A 14,587-nucleotide genomic window follows, 5' to 3' on the forward strand; every position below is an offset into this window, starting at 1 on the left:
GGCCCCAAGCACATGGAAAAATGTTCCAAGTCACTGATTCTCAGAGACAACAGTGAGGGACCACTTCACCCTGTGAGAATGTCACAGGTCAGAACAGGGAACAGCAGCAACGCCGAGAGGGCTTGGGGTGGAGGGTTCCTGTGGTGATTTCTAGAAGAAGTTGCAACTTTGCGGGAATGCAAGGCCCTCCCCCGGCTGACCACACCCGTCCCTTTGGGGACCCTCCAAGAGTCAGGTAATGACGAAGGTCTCTGCCTGTGATGGAGGCTTCTCCCCACTCGGGGCTGAGGCCACTGCCAGGGCCACCCTGGGCTCAGCTGGTTCCGTCCGGGTCTTGTTTCCAGTTTGAACTTCAAGGAAGGGGTCCTTCTGGGGTCTCATGCTCAGTGGGCTCCTCCTTGTTCTTTGCCTCCATACAGTGGGGAGCATGGGTGTGTCCCCCAGCTGCTCCTCCCTGCCTTGCACAGGGACAGGGGCCTGGAAACCATACACAGCTGGGACATGGGCGCTTTGTGACACGCTAGCACATGTCCCCCATGCCAGTGGGGAAGAAATTAAGAGTAGCACCTAGGGAGTCCTGTGGTGGCGCAGCGGGTTAAGCGCACTTGGCGCTAAGCGCAAGGACCGGCATAAGGATCCTGGTTCGAACCCCGGCTCCCCACCTGCAGGGGAGTCGCTTCCCAGGCGGTGAAGCAGGTCTGCAGGTGTCTGTCTTTCTCTCCCCCTCTCTGTCTTCCACTCCTCTCTCCATGTCTCTCTGTCCTAGCCAAAAAACGATGATGTCAATAACAGCAACTACAACCACAATGAAACAAACAACAAGGGCAACTCAAAGGAAATAAATAAATAAATTTTTTTTAAAAAGAGTAGGACAAGGGAGAGAATGGCTCAGTTCTCCACAGTGTGGGAGGAGTTTTTAACGAGGTGAGGACCAATGGGGAGTCAGCTTAGGTGTGCTGCAGGTGGGGTTTAAATGGAAATGTGACCTGCAGGGGCCTTTCCCCTTCTCTCTCTCTCCCCTCTAACTCTCCTCCCCTCTCTCTCCCTCCCTCTCCCTCTCTCCCTCTCCCTCTCCCTCTCCCTCTCTCCCTCTCCCTCTCCCTCTCCCTCTCCCTCTCTCCCTCTCCCTCTCCCTCTCCCTCTCCCTCTCCCTCTCTCCCTCTCCCTCTCCCTCTCCCTCTCCCTCTCCCTCTCTCCCTCTCCCTCTCCCTCTCCCTCTCCCTCTCCCTCTCCCTCTCCCTCTCCCTCTCCCTCTCCTCTCCCTCTCCTCTCCCTCTCCCTCTCCCTCTCCCTCTCCCTCTCCTCTCCCTCTCCCTCTCCTCTCCCTCTCCTCTCCCTCTCCTCTCCCTCTCCCTCTGCCTCTCCCTCTCCCTCTCCCTCTCCCTCTCTCCCTCTCCCTCTCCCTCTCCCTCTCCTCTCCCTCTCCTCTCCCTCTCCTCTCCCTCTCCCTCTGCCTCTCCCTCTCCCTCTCCCTCTCCCTCTCTCCCTCTCCCTCTCCCTCTCTCCCTCTCCCTCTCCCTCTCCTCTCCCTCTCCCTCTCCTCTCCCTCTCCCTCTCCCTCTCCCTCTCCCTCTCTCCCTCTCCCTCTCCCTCTCCCTCTCCCTCTCCCTCTCCCTCTCCTCTCCCTCTCCCTCTCCTCTCCCTCTCCTCTCCCTCTCCCTCTCCCTCTCCCTCTCCCTCTCCTCTCCCTCTCCTCTCCCTCTCCCTCTCCCTCTCCCTCTCCCTCTCCTTCTCCCTCTCCCTCTCCCTCTCCCTCTGCCTCTCCCTCTCCCTCTGCCTCTGCCTCTGCCTCTCCCTCTCCTCTCCCTCTCCCTCTCCCTCTCCCTCTCCCTCTGTCCCATGGGGGCCCTTCCCCACACGCCTTCTTTGCACTTTCTCTCACTCTGCCTGACCCCTGTCTCACGTCTCTGTAATAACTCAGTCTGCACTTTGCACACCTGGCCAGCACTCTCCCTGGTGTCTCTCACCCCCAGCACCGTGGCTGTCCGTCCATGCTGCGAGGGCTTCTCTCTGAGTTTCCATCTACCCCACGCCAGTCCAGTGCTCTGGGGTGCGGGGGGTCCGTGGAGCTGGGATGGGAAGAAGCAGAAAGTCCATCTCCTGGAAATGTTTGGGGAAGATGACCAGAGGGCTCTGGACTCCAGCTCCATCAGGACCCGGAGAGTGGACACTCGGGAAGTAGTAACAGGTGTGGGTGTGACTTAGGAAGGAGAGAAGGCAGGTGAGGCCAGAGAAAAAGTGGACAAAATGTGTAAATACAGACAGACAGTTACAGAAGTAACAGTTAGCCCATGTCTTGTCCCCCAAGTGACCTTGGGAGGGGACGGGGCACAGAACTCTGGTGGAGGGAATGGTGTAGAAATAGACCGCTGTTATAGTTTTGTAAATTAATATTAGATCACCAGTAACAAAACATAAAAAGCCCATAGGCCCTGTGCACCCTCAGCCAGCCGGGGGGCAGGTGGACGAGTAGCCCAGGCTCCAGCCCTGGGTTGAGCTTCTGGACCCCGGGCCCAGCGCCCAGCTCTGGAATCCCCAAGCCTCCCGGTGGCATGCAGCCGAGGGTCCCCACTCCCCAGGGCTCTGCTCCCACTGCCAGTGCCCCCACCCCAGTCCTCTGCAGCCCCCCACAGGGGCTCCCATGGAACAAATCGCGTCTGGGCAGAGCCTCCACCCACCCCCAGGCTCTGCCTGACACCCAGCAGAGATCTCTGGGCTTCCCCTTCCCACCGCTCAGCAACTGTGTTGGCGGCCTAATTGCCATTGTGCAGCTCAGAGCCCGGGAGGCGCCAGTCCGCGGGCTCCCTTCAGATGTTAATGCATTATGCAAATGGCCCCCGGCCGGGAGTGGGATTCTGTGGGCTCCCCGGGATGGAGACAGGAGAAGAAAGATCTCCGGGACAGGAAGTCGAGAAAGAGAAAGACACCCCCTCCCCGCCCCCACCATTGACACACCAGCTCTGTTCCCAGATGCCTTCCTGTCCACCCACTTCCTCTCCCAGTCCGACGCTGAATTTTAAATGCCCCTTAGAGAATGCCTCCTCTCCTCTGGGGTGGGAGCACTGCGGCTTGGCAGCCTGGTGGAAGCCCCCCAGGGTCACTGCCGGCTCAGCTTCTCCCCCAGGAGCTTGGGGTGCTGTGCTGGGATCTAGGAGAGCCTCGTCTTTTTCTACTGTTTTATCCCTTTTAGTTTATTATTATTAAGTTTTTTAATATTTACATTCCCTTTTTCTGCCCTTGTTGTTTAAACACTGTTGTGTCACCAATAATGATGTCATCATTGTTGGATAGGCCAGAGAGACATGGAGAGAGGAGGGGAAGACAGAGAGGGGGAGAGAAAGACAGACACCTGCAGACCTGCTTCACCTCCTGTGAAGCGACTCCCCTGCAGGTGGGGAGCCGGGGGCTCGAACCGAGATCCTCACGCTGGTCCTTGTGCTTTGCGCCACGTGCGCTTAACCTGCTGCGCTACCACCGACTCCAAATTTATTATTTTTTCTCTGTGATTAATAATGGGTTGCAAAACTGTAGGATGACAGGGTCTGGTTCCACACCACCGCCTGAGCTCTGGGTCCCCACCCTCCACCCCCCAGAGGACCCCCAGAGTTCCCACAAGGCTTAGAGACAGTTTGCTGCCTTCTGTTTTTTTTTTTCTCTCTTCTGTTGTGTTTGTTTTTCAAGCTCAAGTGTATCTGATCTCTAATTGCACATGGGTGAAATACCTGCTGGCTGTCTTTCATCTCTTGACGTATTTCGCTAAGCATCATCACCTCCAGTTGCATCCATCTGGTCCCAAAGGACACAATCATCTTTTTGATGGCAGAGTAGTATTCCACAGAGTACCTATCCCATCCCTTCTTTATCCAGTCACCTGTGGATGGGCTTCTAGGCAAAGCAGTTTCTAAGCTTCTAGAAACACAGTTGTTTCTCTGGCTGTTTCCACCCCTCAGCCTGGCACCCCTCTGCGGCCTCTCCCCACACAGGGAGGCTGCTCTCTGTGCCCACCCTTGAACCCTCAGCCAGGCCAGGATGGAGGGGCAGCAGGCAGGTGGAGCGCAGACTGGGAGCCCCTCTCCTCTGCCCTGTGCACCCAGAGAAGGGGAGGGAGTCGTTTCCCTGGAGTCCCACCTCCTCACCTCCACTCCAGATGGACAATTAACCTACCGGACAGGCAGCCTGGCTCTGCTTTTGGGGTCACGGGAAGTTGGGGGACAGAGCCCAGAGCAGGAAGATGTGTCATCACCCAGTGATCAGAGCATCAGATCAAAGGGACCCTCGCTGACCACACCAGCTGCCTGTCCCCTTCCTCATCCCCTGTGGCTCTGACTCCCCATGAGGACCTGGCAAGTATCTTTGGCGCAAAGCACAAGGACCAGCGTAAGGGTCCTGGTTGGAGCCCCCGGCTCCCCACCTGCAGGGGAGTCGCTTCACAGGCGGTGAAGCAGGTCTGCGGGTGTCTGTCTTTCTCTCCCCCTCTCTATCTTCCCCTCCTCTCTCCATTTCTCTCTGTCCTATCCAACAACAATGACAGCAATAACAACAATAATTTAAAAAAAAACAAAACAAGGACAACAAAAGGGAAAAAAATAGCCTCCAGGAGCAGTGGATTCGTGGTGTAGGCACAGAGCCCCAGCAATAACCCTGGAGGCAAAAAAAAAAAATCTAAAGTGTTTGTCTCATTTAGAGGAGCAGCCTGAAAGAAAAAGGAAGGAGGGAAGGAAGGAAGGAAGGGAGGGAGGGAGGGAGGGACGGCCCCAGCCCCTGCAGAGGCACTCCTCAGCTCAGTTGTGAACGTTTGCCGGTAAGGCCTTGCAGACATTCCCCCAGCTGTGAAGGTCCAGACAGCCACAGTAGAGCACAAGCGGGTCGCACACAGGCCCCAGGGACAGTCTGTTTCTTGCCGACGTCAAGTCCTAACGGAGAGAGTCCAGGCCTCAGGAACCTGCCTGCTGGGAAGGGAAGGGTTCCAGAAGGAAATGCCTCTTTCAGAACCCCAGCTCCTTCCTGCACCCGGAGGACCTGGCTTACGTCCCTCTGGCCCGGCAGAGCCCGGCGATGCACAAAGCACCTACTGCGTGCAGGCCCTGCCCCCGGCACCAGGGCCCAGTGTCTGCAGGGGCCAGCTGTGACTTGAGGCATAGAAGACACACAGCCAGGCCTGCCCACGCTGGCCAGGGGTGAGAGTGGGGTCCTGGGAGCGTCCAGGGGTGCTGGCCAGAGACAGCTGGCCCTGGGGCATCTGAGGTCAGGGGAGCTGGGGGTGGGAGGTCCAAGGCGGAGCCCTGCAGAGGGGAAGCAAGGCCACAGCCGGCCTGGGAAGAGGCACAGGGGACCTCTGAGCAGGTCAGGGAGGAGGGGGACCGAGGAGGGGCCTGGCTGCAGACTCACCCAGGGGAAACGTCTTGCAAAAGCTCCCAGTCAGCTGTGCAGGGAGAATTGGAGAGGGCGGCCACCAGGCATTAGGAAACCAGCGTCTTTCACAAGTATCTGGGGCTGGGGTGACAGGGCCTGACATCTGGGGGCGAGCCCCATTCCCACAGGCCTGTGTCACCCCAGAAAGGGAGCCCTCCTGTGCTATGGTACATGTGTGATTAGTTTCCCATCTTTGTTTCCTTTCTGGTAGAATCTAGATTCTTGGGGCCAAACAGTGGCACACCTGGTTGCATGCACACGTCACCGTGCACAAGGACCCGGGTTCAAGCCCCTGATCCCCACCTGCAGGGGGAGCTTCACAAGTGGTGAAGCAGGGCTGCAGGTGTCTCTCTGTCTCTCTATCTCTCCTTTCTATCTCAGTTTCTCTGTCTGTATCTGATAAATGACTAAATAAACAAATAATTAAGAATAGTAATAATGTGGAGAAGTCACTGATGTCCAGTGACTTCCTGACAAGCAGGAAGTGTTGCTTGTTGTGATGGTGATAATAATAACAGTAACAGTAATGGCTATCACTAACCTAGCAAGTTGTCCCACCTATGAATTCTAGATATTTTCATTCTAGACATGAGCTGGATGAAGATAGGTACTTGGTTTTTGTCAGCAGTGTGAACTTTCCTATTTCCCCTTAAAGCAGCCACTGCCCTTAGCATTGCATTTTTGACGGATGGGGTTAAGTAAGCCACAGGGTTTACATATATATATATATATATATATATATATTTTACGGTAGAGAAAGCTAGCATCCAAACTTTTGTATTTAGCATTTTCCGTAATAGAATGCTTCTCAACTCTTAATCAAAGATTAATATCATAATATTTTGACTGCTGTACAGTTCACTTCTGCAAATAATAATTTGATCCATAAATTTAAATGGATATTGGTGTATCTTTAATTATATAACATTAAAGTCATTCTGTCACCGCTTTCCAATTATGATTTCACAGGGGGGAAAAAATAGCAGTGGACCAGTTCCTGTGAAGCCCTTTCGTTTAATTGAATTAGTCGCTGTCTTGGATAAAATATCATAAAGTCACTTTTTCCATAGCTCACCCTGGCGAGCTGGTTTTTACTTATGCCATAAAACCTGCAAGAAATATTAGTTATATTTAGGAACAAGAAGTAGAAACGGGTCCATCTCCTCCTTCAGAATAGGCAGGAATCTGCTAACAAGTCAGGAACCGGACGTAGACCTCAGCGTAACACACCAGGACAGAACAGGACATTGTGCCGGGGGAGGAGCCCCGCAGTTCGGCCCTTTGATGCAGGTCAGGACGGGCCTTTGGGGTCCATTTCCTGTCACCCTGTGGAGACCGGCAGCCATCTTCCACACAAACAGAATGTCTGCCCATCTGCGTTTTCTGGCCACTGTTGCAAGGAGCTGGAGCGGGGGGGGGGGGGGGGGGGTCTCTAGGGAGAGGAGGGGAAGCCCAGTGAGCAGGTCAGGGTCACAGCTACAGGAAGCTCTGGGCCCTGGTCCGCGAGCCCAGCGCCTCCTCACCCAGCCGCAACAGGGCTTCCTCAGTGCTCAGCATAAATCAGACCCCCCTCACCCAGGACCAGAGCCTTCCCCTCCCCCCAGTCTCGCAAAGGCTCTGGGCCCCACAGCCAAGCTGGGGCTGGCACCTACCTGAGAGGGACTGGGGACCCGCCCCCACCCCCACGCTGGACAGCCAGCTCCTGGCCCTGGGGCTTTGCCACGGACGGAACAGCTGGCACTTCAGAGGCAAAGCAGGAAAAGGGAGGCGGGGGAGGCAGGGGACACAGACACCCAGGAAGGAGGAGAGAGACGGGGCTCCTGTGCTGTCACTGTGCTCAGGGGTAGTTCCTTCTTCTCTCTCAATATATTTTATCTGTTTTCTTTGCATGAGAAAGAGTAGATACAGAGGGAAAGATACAGAGAGAGAGAGAGAGAGAGAGCCCAGAGGTCTGCTCAGATCTGGGTTGTGGTGGAGCTGGGTGGGGATTGAACCTGGGGCCTCAGAGCCTCAGAGCCTCAGGCGTGAAAGGCTTTTGCAGCCCGAAGTAGCTCGCTCTTAGAAGACAGCCTCCACGCTTCCTGCCAAGTGTGTCCCTGAGCAGAGGTGGGCCGAGCGAGGAAGTCTGCACACGGTCCCTCACAGCAAAGGACCAAGCCCAGGTCGGCAGCACCTGCCCGCCCGCCTTTCCGGGCGCCTCACGTCCTGGCACCTCGCCTCGCCTCGCCTCGGCGGTCGGGGTTGGCAGCCCTGGGGGAGAGGGCAAAGAGGGCAAGCAGTGGGCTCAGCTCCGGAGAAGAGGAGTGTAAGGAGGCCGGCGGACGCTGGGCTGTGCTGCTTTGAAACTAAAGCGACGGCAGAGGACAGGGAGGAGGCTGAGGGGCTGGTGAGGAGACTGTCCTGTCAACACCAGCGGCAGTGAGAGGAAAGCACATCAGGGCCCTGGCGGTGGCGCAGTGCGCGAGGACCCAGGTTCAAACCCCTGCTCCCCACCTGCAGGGGGAAAGCTTCATGAGCGGTGAGTCAGGGCTGCAGGTGTCTCTCTGTCTCTCTCCCTCTCAGCTACTCTGTCTCCACCCACCATAAATAAACAAACGCGTAAGGTATTAAAGAGGAAAACATTGAGACTTTGTGGGTGGCCGTCCTCCATTCAAGCAGTCTTCTCTGGTCACCTCAGCCGTCCTGTGGCCTCACGCATGTGTCACGGTGCAAGCACTTGCTTTGTTTCCTTCTGAGGACAGTTGCCCACCGGCAGTGTCCTTACAGCCGCGTCCCACGTCTCCTCATGTAAGCCGTCTTTTCCTTTTTTGATTTTTGTTGGGAGACCGTGAGCTGACAGGGCCTAGTTCCACGGCACTCCCGCCACAGAGTCCGGCGTCCCACCCTCCCACCTCCCAGAGAACCAGCAGAGCTCTCACGAGTCTCACACTTTGCCGGCTCCTGTTTCCTTTGCATTTGATTTATTTTGTTGTTTTTGGCAAGTTCGTGTGCGCCCAATCTCTAGATTCCACAGATGAGCACAACACCTGCTGACTATCGTTCATCTCTTGGCGTATTTCACTAAGCATCATCACCTCCAGTTCCATCCATCTGGTCCCTAAGGACACAATCTCATCTTTGTTGATGGCAGAGTAGTACTCCATGGGGTATCTATCCCATCACTTCTTTGTCCAGTCACCTGGACGGGCATCTAGGCTGCATCCACTCCGGCCATTGTGAATGATGCAGCTGTGAGCACAGGGCTGCACGTGTCCCTTTGATTGGTGCTTGAGTGTCCACTGGGTAAATGCCTAAAAGTGGTAAAGCCAAGTGTCCCCTCCTCCCTGGATCCCTGACCCTTCCCCCAAATGGCTGAATGAACAAATGGGTGCTTACTGAGTGAAGAGAAGACATTCACGCCACAGGCAACGTAGCACAAACAGCTCTGCCTTCTTGGCCACGACCAAGCTGAGGCCTCTGAGGGGGGCACTCTAGCGGTGACACACACAGGCTGCCCCAAGAGGGGAGGAAGACTCCCCCCCAAAGCCACCTGGAGCAGCACTTCAGACTAAGAGACTCAAGGGCTACCAGGCGCATGCCCACAGCTGAGCTGTCGCCCAGCCATAGACACAGAGCTCCTGATGGCTCCACTCCCTGGGCAGACGCCCTCACCCATGTGCCTTGGAGCCTCCCCTCCCCAAAGCCCTGCCCCACTAGGGACAGACAGACACAGGCTGGGGGTGTGGATCCACCTGCCAACACCCATGTCCAGCAGAGAAGCAGTGACAGAAGCCAGAGCTCCCACCTTCTGCTCCCCATAGAGAATTTGGGTCCAGACTCCCAGAGGGGGAAATGTCAGGGGAAGATGAGCAGAGGGCTCTGAACTCCAACTCCAGCAGGAACTGAAACCATCGCTGAGAAGGAAGTGAGTCTGGAAAACACCAGAGGAAGTCAGGTGCTGCTTCTCTGATCTGAGAGAAAAGAGGAGAGGACGCCCAGAACTAGTGATAGGCGTGGAGACAGAGCCGTAGACGCGAATAAAATGGGAGGAGATAGATGATAGATAGGTAGATAGACTGATTGATAGATGATAGATGATAGATAGATGATTGATTGATTGATGAGATAGAGAGATGATAGATAGATAGGTAGGTAGGTAGGTAGATAGATAGATAGATAGATAGATAGATAGATAGATAGATAGATAGATAGAGATAGATAGACAGATCTGCTGCAGACAGACCTTGGGAGGACCATTGCAGTTTCCACTGGGAGAGACGTGGCTGGGAACCTGGCCTTACCGCCCCAGATTAGGTCACTGTGTGGTTGACACTGGGCCCACCAGGACACATGGGGATCAAAGTGCTGAACATGTCAGAATTACCTATATGGACGCGGTCCATGAGATCACAAAGGGGTTTCTGTTTGTGTCTGTTTGTTTGCATGATGAGGTGTGTTTCCCATACCAGGCAAAGGGGGTTCAGAAGGGCGAGTGCCTAGGCGGTCAGCTACAACAGCAGGACTCCTGGGAAGAAGGGACGCTCTCGTGTGGGGTCTGGGGACAAGAAGGGCAGAGGCGTACCAGGTGCGGACACTTTTAATGGGAGCTTTAATCATTCTAAAAGTTAAATAAGGATCTAGAAACTCACTTTCCCCACACTAGCCACATTCTGGTGTGTTCTCAGAGAGTGTAAACGTAATATCTTCTCATCCCAACCTGAATTTTTTAACTTTTTTGCGGAGATATTGTCTTGCCTGATACCTCCAATAGCAACAGAATATGACTCAATTATGTCTCTAAGAATTAAGAAACTTTTTTAGCTTAGGAAACAGAAGATATTTTAGTGACAATGACCTAAAACAAACAAAAAATACAATTTCAGTAAAATATATGAGGAAATGGGACTTCTTTGTATCAAAATATTTGTTCACAAAACATTAAAAATGTATTAATGAGAATTTAACCTCCTATAAGAAAGTTAATCTGCTGTAATACTAGTCTATGTATGTTTATTTGAAATGACAGAGAAGTAAAACAAGTTATGTCATCTTAATATTGTTTTGTATCCCTAGGGGAATAATTTTATAAAATAATCTAAAAAGGCATGTCACAGAAGGAAAAAGAAATCCTGGGCTTAGTGAAAATGGTGCCTTTAAAACAGTTGTTTTTCAGAAAAATGACTGAAGCCCCCCAAAAGTTTCATTTAAAACTAGTCGATGAAAGTCAAACTGGTCTGAGTTTCTCCCCCAAGTGTGAAACGGCAGCTCATGGAGAGAAAGGAGCGTGAAGGCCCGAGCGCAGACTGCCTATGGCTGGTGATCGCTTCCTTCACTAGAGAGCAGCTCACTGCCGGCTCCTTGCTGGTGCCGGGGTTCAACCCAGGACCTTTGGCGTCTCGGGCAGTCACGTCTGCTGCTCAGACAGACCGCCGTGCTGTTTCCCCAGCCCTACAGTGATTTTCTAGCTGAGCTTCTAGGAACACATGAACCCAGAACCGTCATCGGCACGTCACCAACTGCAGCCTGAGCTCAGCTGCAGGACTGAGTGCACCTGGCTGGAGAACAGCGTCCTTGTTAGCGGGATGTGCCTCTCATGCTGGGTTTCCTATGTATCAGACCTGAGTTGTGGTGTCAAAATACACACTAAGAAGTTTGGTTATTTGGGGGGCAGGGGGTGGTGACGCACATAGTACGAAGCTCTAGGACTCTCACAAGGATCCCGGTTCAAGCCCCCGGCTCCCCACCTGCAGGGGGAAAGCATCACAGGCGGTGAAGCAGGTCTGCAGGTGTCCACCTTTCTCTGTCCCTCTCTGTCTCCCCCTCCTCTCTCAGGTCCTCTCTGTCCTGTCCAATAAAATGGGGGAAATGACCACCAGGAGCAGTGGGTTCATAGTGCAGGCATGAGCCCCAGCGATAACCCCAGAGGCAAAAAAAAAAGTAAACAAATAAAAGAAGTTTAGTAATTTTTCATGTGGTGGTAGACATTCTGTGCTTAGAAGACAGCCCACAGCTTTCTTTCTTTCTTTTTTTAGTATTTTATTTATTCCTTTTGTTGCCCTTGTTGTAGTTGTTATTGATTTCGTTGTTGTTGGATAGGACAGTGAGAAATAGAGAGAAGAGGGGAAGACAGAGATGGGGAGAGAAAGACAGACTTACTTCACAGCTTGGGGAGCCAGGGGCTCAAACCGGGATCCTTCCGCCGGTCCTTGCACTTTGCGCCACCTGCACTTAACCTGCTGCACTACCGCCCGACTCCCTGGCCCACAGCTTTCTACACCATAGGCTCCTTATCTGTCAGTCTGAGAACTATCATGTCAGCCGCTTCACGAGGCTGTTGAGAATGCGAATTCAACAAACCAGATGTCCAAAAGATGCTTAGCACACCTACTTCCCAGGGTACGACCGACCCAGCCACTCCTCCTACGTGACAAGGGTTAAAGCCCATGAAGTCTGAGAGTCCAGGCCGTAGTGCAGACCTTGTGGGTGCGGGTGTGGCGCTGCCTGGCCCTCAAAGCATCGTTCTGCAAGGATCTCACCAGACAGGAAGCCGTTTGCAGCTGTGTGGCGCGGATGCTCTCGTCCTGTGGACCGTTTCTCGAGACACCGGCAAAGTCAAGCCACACAGAGACACACCCAAAACCCGAAAGGTCACGTGCTCATGAAACTTCAGTGTTTGTCGAGAATTAAAACTCAAACCCTAGAAACTATCCCTGCGGTGGATCAGAGACAGCTGGCCACTGGCCGCAGTGTCTTCTGATCATTGCAGACACAGGCACATACAAAGCCTTTAAGATGCGTCCCGTCCCAGTGCCATGCGAAACTTGCTGCATCTCTGCCATCTGAAGTCTTCTTGGATGCAGAAAAGAAAATGGAGGGGCCGGGTGGTGGCATAACTGGCTGAGCACACATGCTACAGCGCGCAAGGACCCGGGTTTGAGCCCCCGGTCCCCACCTGCAGGGGGGAAGCTTTGTGAGCCGTGAAGCAGGGCTGTGGTGTCTCTCTGTCTCACCCTTCCCTCTCTAGCTGTATCTATCCAATACATAAAGATAATAAATTTTCTTTTTAAATAAGAACAAGAATGATAGGCACCAACATACATAGCCAAGGCAAACAGCCCACAGAGGTGGAGAGGTTCTCCCCGCCATGGGAGCAGAGGGTCAGCTGGAGCCACCTGGTTTAGCCACCGTGACCCCATGGGAAGCAGGTTGGAAGTGGCAGACGGGGCTCTGCCTTCAGACAGAGCTGAGGGGGGCCCACCTGTGCAGCGGGCAGGGTCAGGAGCCTCAGGCAGGGTGAAAGGTTTCAGGTCCTGGTGGGGATGGGGTTCAGAGCTCATCTTCCCCTGCTCATCTTCCCCTCTGGGAGCCTGGACCCAAATTCTCTATGGGGAGCAGAAGGTGGGAGCTCTGGCTTCTGTCATTGATTCTACACTGGACATGGGTGTTGGCAGGTGGATCCACACCCCCAGCCTGTCTCTCTGTCTGTCTGTCCCTAGTGGGGCAGGGCTCTGGGGAGGGGAGGCTCTGAGGATACATCACAACCTCACAGAATAACTTGAGGGGTGGGGAGAGAGGCAGACAATGGAGCCTGCTGGCCAGATGCTGGGTGTGGGGCCTGGGCCTCCTGGCCTGTCAGCTGTGACCTCCTGCGCCCTACCCTCCGCTATCCTGCTGTACGGGACCGGCAGTGGGCAGGGACAGGCAGGGCCCGGGGCTCCCAACCACCTTTCCTCAATGCCCCTGTCCCTTGGCCACCAAGAGCCCCATGCAGGTAGGAACCCTACTGCCTACTGCAGAAAATGCACACCCCAAAGTCAGTCCCTCACCCCAATTCCAGCCTGTCCTCTGGGAGCTGGCAGGTATGTGAGAAGGAAGAAAGAAAGAAATAGAAAAAAATACCAAAGACAGAAAGAAAAAATAGAAAGGGTGGGGGTAGATAGCATAATGGTTATGCCAACAGCCTCTCATGCCTGAGGCTCTTTAGGCCCAGGTTCAATTCCCTGCACCACCATAAGTGAAAGTTCAGTAGGGTTCTGGCAAAAAAAAGGAAAAAGTAAAAAAAGGGTGGCAGAGGACCTAGTGGGGGTGTATTGTTATATGGAAAATTGAGAAGTGTTATGCATGTACAGTCACCGTATTCACTGTCAAATGTAAAACATTAATTCCCCCAATAAAGGAGAAAAATATAAATAAATAGGATAAATAAACTAAATAATATATATATAAATAGCATATAAATACATAGTTATTTAATAGAACCATAATAAATATATGTATATATGAAATAAAATAAAATAGAGAAAAATTTAACAAAGATGTCCCTTCAGCCCCTTCGAGCAAAAAAACAACTACAGGGCCTGGGAAACAGCTCACTGGGTAGCTCTCTGCTCCCTGTGTCACACGTGCAAACCAGGTTCAATCCCTGCCCCCACCCCATTGAGGGACGCTAGCATGCCATGGGGCCTCTCCCTCTCCCAGCCTCTCCGTCTCTCCGTCTCTCTGTCTTCCTGCCTGAAGAACTCAGTCCAGAGTGGTGTGAGCAGGACAGAAAAGACACTTGCCATGGGACTGAGAGGACCTGGACTCTCAGCAGTTGTGTCTGCCGGGAGGCCGGCTGTCCAGCAGCGGCCTCACTTGGCGTCTGCGTCACCTCAGGGCTGCAGGCGGCTTGCCGGGCAGATCTCGTGCCAGAAGAGCATTGCTGGAGGTGGCGTCTGACACGAGACCCCTGCACCTGTTTGTCCTGTCAGCTGGGACGGTGACCAGACCCACCCCTGGCTTTTCACTGCGAGAGAGAAACCACCAGCCCACAGCCATGTCTGATTATATTTATTTATTTTGCTCAGCCCTTAATTATTTTTTAATTGTGGAATTAATGGTTTAGAGTCAACAGTAAACACAGTTGTTGGTCCAGGTGTAACATTTCTCACTTTTCTGCAAAATACTCCCCCCGCTCCAGCCTAGGTCCTCCTCCACCATCAGCACCAGGACCTTGAAAGCCCCCACCCCACCATCCAAGTCCACTTCTGCTCTGTGTTTCCCCTTCTGATCTTATTTCTCAGCTTCTGTCCATGAGTGTGGTCATCCCCTCTTCATCCTTCTCTTTCTGGCTGATCTCACTTCACAGGATGCCTTCAAGCTCCATCCAGGAGGAGATAAAGAAGGTGGTTTCATCATTCGTCACAGCTGAGTAGTA

At 53.4% G+C, this 14,587-nt stretch overlaps 1 protein-coding gene and 1 long non-coding RNA gene across 3 annotated transcripts in view; one reads left to right on the top strand and one right to left on the bottom strand.

The window, feature by feature from the left end:
* PACRG (parkin coregulated) overlaps nt 1–14,587 on the top strand; it is a 326,166-nt gene that overhangs the window by 291,925 nt on the left and 19,654 nt on the right. The window lies entirely within an intron of this gene.
* On the bottom strand, nt 6,303–7,177 carry LOC132542620 (uncharacterized). The gene is made up of 2 exons (XR_009553590.1): nt 7,065–7,177; nt 6,303–6,521 (listed from the first exon to the last, which is right to left on the bottom strand). It is a non-coding gene; the product is annotated as an uncharacterized LOC132542620 (long non-coding RNA).

Source organism: Erinaceus europaeus, chromosome 13, assembly GCF_950295315.1.
Source record: "Erinaceus europaeus chromosome 13, mEriEur2.1, whole genome shotgun sequence".
Taxonomy (NCBI): domain Eukaryota; kingdom Metazoa; phylum Chordata; class Mammalia; order Eulipotyphla; family Erinaceidae; genus Erinaceus; species Erinaceus europaeus.